This window comes from Zea mays, chromosome 6, assembly GCF_902167145.1.
Source record: "Zea mays cultivar B73 chromosome 6, Zm-B73-REFERENCE-NAM-5.0, whole genome shotgun sequence".
NCBI classification, from domain to species: Eukaryota; Viridiplantae; Streptophyta; class Magnoliopsida; order Poales; family Poaceae; genus Zea; species Zea mays.
In genome coordinates this window covers 21,294,622-21,298,429 of record NC_050101.1, presented here as the reverse complement: position 1 = coordinate 21,298,429, position 3,808 = coordinate 21,294,622, and positions in this window count along the sequence as shown.

Below are 3,808 nucleotides of genomic sequence, written 5' to 3'. Positions count from 1 at the left end.
GCCTCCAATTCATCACCTCTTGCACTTTGTCAGGATCAACAGCTATTCCAGCCTGAGAGATAGTGTGACCCAAGAATTTGATTTCCTTTAGCCAAAAATCACACTTGGATAACTTGGCATAAAGGTGGTGCTCTCGCAGACGTTGAAGCACTACATGCAAATGCCCGGCATGTTCTTCTTCGTTCCTTGAGTACACGAGAATGTCATCGATGAAAACCACCACGAACATGTCCAATTCCGGCATAAAAACAGAATTCATCAGATACATGAAATATGCTGGTGCATTTGTCAACCCGAATGACATCACCAAGAATTCATATAGCCCATATCTGGTTGAGAATGCCGTCTTCGGAATATCACTTGCTCGTATTTTGATCTGATGGTAGCCAGAGCGAAGGTCTATCTTGGAAAACACCTTGGCCCCGACCAACTGGTCAAAGAGAACATCAATACGAGGCAAAGGATACTTGTTCTTGATAGTTACTGCATTAAGAGGGCGGTAATCTATACACAGCCTCAAGCTTTCATCCTTCTTTTTCACAAATAGTGCTGGACATCCCCAAGGCGAAGTGCTTGGGCGAATAAATCCCTTGTCCAGCAACTCTTGCAACTGCTTCTTCAACTCTGCCAACTCTGCGGGTGGCATTCGGTAGGGCCTCTTGGAAATTGGGGCCGTTCCCGGTTGCAACTCGATGGCGAATTCAATATCCCGGTCCGGTGGCATTCCTGGCAATTCATCAGGAAAGACATCTCCATACTCACAGACCACTGGGATCTTCTTCAGGGGTAACTCCGTCATAGAGAAAGCACATGACTGAGAAGAACCCTGACTAGGCAGAATCAAAGTGAAATTCCCGCAGAAAGGAGAATTAACTTCCACGGTACGACTGGCTACATCAAGCATAACTTGGTGCAAGGTCATCCAAATTGCGCCTAGAATAATGTCCACATTTTCCAATCCCAACACAAGAAGAGTGGTTTTGATAATGTGGCTTCCCAGTTGAATAGGCACACTTTGGTTTAATTGATTTGTTGCAATTTTACCCCCAGGTGTGACTATCATGAATGACCCTTTTGAGTGAGAGAATGGCAATTTACATTTAGCACTGAACCTTTGGCTAATGAAACTATGAGATGCACCAGAATCAAACAGAATTAAAGCAGGTTGATTATAAACTGAAAAGGTACCGGTCATGATAGGAGCTCCTTCTGGCACTTCCTCTAGAGCAGTGAAGTTGAGCTTCCCTTGCCTGACTTGCACCTTCTGCTTTCTTCCCTTGTCTTGATTTGGTGCTGGCATCTGCCTCTGCTGGTTCCTGGGACAATTCTTGGCATAGTGGCCCACATTGCCACAAGTGAAACACTTGTTCCCATTGCCCTGGCGGAACTGCTGCTGCTGCGGAGGCTGATTATTCCTTGGGGCGGGAGCTGGATAGCGGTTGGGTGCCTGCTGCTGCTGCTGCTGCTGCGGTGGCCTGATCACCCATCTGCCTGCCTGCTGCTGAAAACCCCTGCTCTGATTGTGAGAAACAATCCGAAACCTCTGAGCCTGAGCGGATGGTGCTGCCATTGGTGCCTTTCTCTTCTTCTCTGCCCGGTGAGCAACAATGCAATCCTCCTGAGAGATGGCCAGGTTGACCAACTCATTGAAGCTATCAGCCCGGACAGTGTTGAGTCGTTCCCGCAGCTTGGTATTGAGACCCCTGCGGAAGCGATCCCTCTTCTTTTCATCAGAATCAGCATGATACCCTGCATACTGGCATAAGTCGTTGAAGGCTTGCGCATACTGCAGTACCGTGCGGGTTCCTTGATTAAGGGCCAGGAATTCATTCAACTTCCGATCAAGAATGCCAGCTGGGATGTGGTGTCCCCTGAAGGCAGTCTTGAATTCCTCCCAAGATACCTCACGATCAGCTGGGAGCATAGCACGGAAGTGGTCCCACCAAGTCCGAGCAGGGCCGCAAAGCTGCTGTGCGGCGAAGCGAGCCTTGGCCTCATCAGGGCAGTCTCCTGCGAGGAGGGGAAACTTGGACTCGACGACGCGAAGCCACACGTTGGCGTCCAACGGATCCTCTGCCTTGGTGAACAAGGGCGGCTGCGTGCTCAGAAACTCCTGGTATGTTGCCATAGCCGGAGGTCGCTGATGCTGGCCTCCACCATGATGCTGAGGGTGGGGCTGGCGCTGCAAGAGCTGTCGCAGAATCTCATTCTGCTGGGCCATCAGCTCCTGCACTATGGGAGCTGGGGGAGGTGGCGAGGGAGCTTGCTCGTTCTGCCCGCTACGCTGCCTAGCTGCCATCTGAAACAGAGATTGTCGCCATTGTTATCCCGACTCACATTTCCGAACGACAAGATATCACCTCATATGGAAGGAAAATGCCATAATCATAATATTAGGTTCGAAATGAAGATAACAAGGTGACAAGGATCCCACAGATTTCAAAAGTTTACAGGGTTACATCAATCAGGGGAAAGTACCCACAAGCCTAGTCCAAAATGTGATACTACTAAGCTCGCATAGGTTTCTATCCGCCTAAAAATGTCAAAGCGACTGCTTAACCCTGAGCGGTGGAAGCGACACTGGATACGGGTGAAGGGGGCTTCGCGGAGGTAGTCCCATTTGCACCAGGGGCTGGTCCTAGCTCCTCGGGAGCCTCTTCTCCCTCGCTTCCTGCTTCATTGGCCTCCATCTCCAGGTGGTGCATGTCCAAGTGGTCATTTGCTTCCTCGAGTTCCCTCTGCACGTCGTGAAGCTGGTTCTCCAAGACATCAATAGTGTTGTCCCGGATCTCCACTTGCTGCTCCAGGGTAGTGATACGCTGGCTCAGCCTTTCCACTTGCAGATCCTTCTCCACCAACTCTGTGGATAGGTCGACCACAAAATCTTCCCGACTGTCGAGAGTGAGCTTGGCAGTCTGAGCGGTGTTAGCAAGAAGTGTCATCGCATCGCTCTGAAGGGCCTGAAGGCGGTACAGCGCACTCATGCACTGAACGGTGACCCTCCCAACCAAGTCAGGATACATTGCCCACACATCCTTCACATGGCTCACGCGGTTACACCACATGGGATCATCCTTCTTCTCAGCAGGGAAGAGTCCCAAGGGGTGCATCATCATCTCCAGGGGATGGTAGCCACAGAAAGTCGTCAGAGTCTTCATGGCTGCTGCCTCAACGGTGTCGTCCGTCCTGAGTCCAATCGTCTCGGAGTCAAGAGAACGCCAACCCGGCTGAAGGGGATGAGCCTCCAAAGTTAGCCAGACCCGACAACGAGGTACCCGATGCTCCTCATACAACTGCACCGTGTACAAAGGGGGCGTAGAGTAACCGGCGGAGTTAAGTACTTCCCACAAGATGGAAGGAAAGCCATCGCGAGAAAGGAAGTCAGAACTGAAACGAGAGTCTTCTCCACTGGCGGGGGTGGGTGAATTCATCTGCGGAAGGGAATCAAAGATAAAGATTATGGTGGAAGGAAAAAGAAAAAGAGAGCCGGATGGTTTCGAAGAAAAGGGGTTAGCTCAATTTTAATTCCTCTTTGTGTTTTACAATGCATGCATGCTGAAAGAAACGTTGCCTCTCAAAGGAAAATAGGGTGCCTTTTTAGGGCATCCTTAAAAATATAAGTATTGGCCCACAGGGCCTAATTAATCAGCCACCTATTTCTCCCTCTATGCCTAAGGCCTTTCGTCCTAGGTCTAGCGATCTAGTCCTGACGGTCCGTAGTAGTTTCTAGGCAAGTTTTAGATTTTGAAAATTGGTATTCATGGTTTATTGTCCTTCTCTGTGGTGGAATTTGCTCCGATACTAGCTG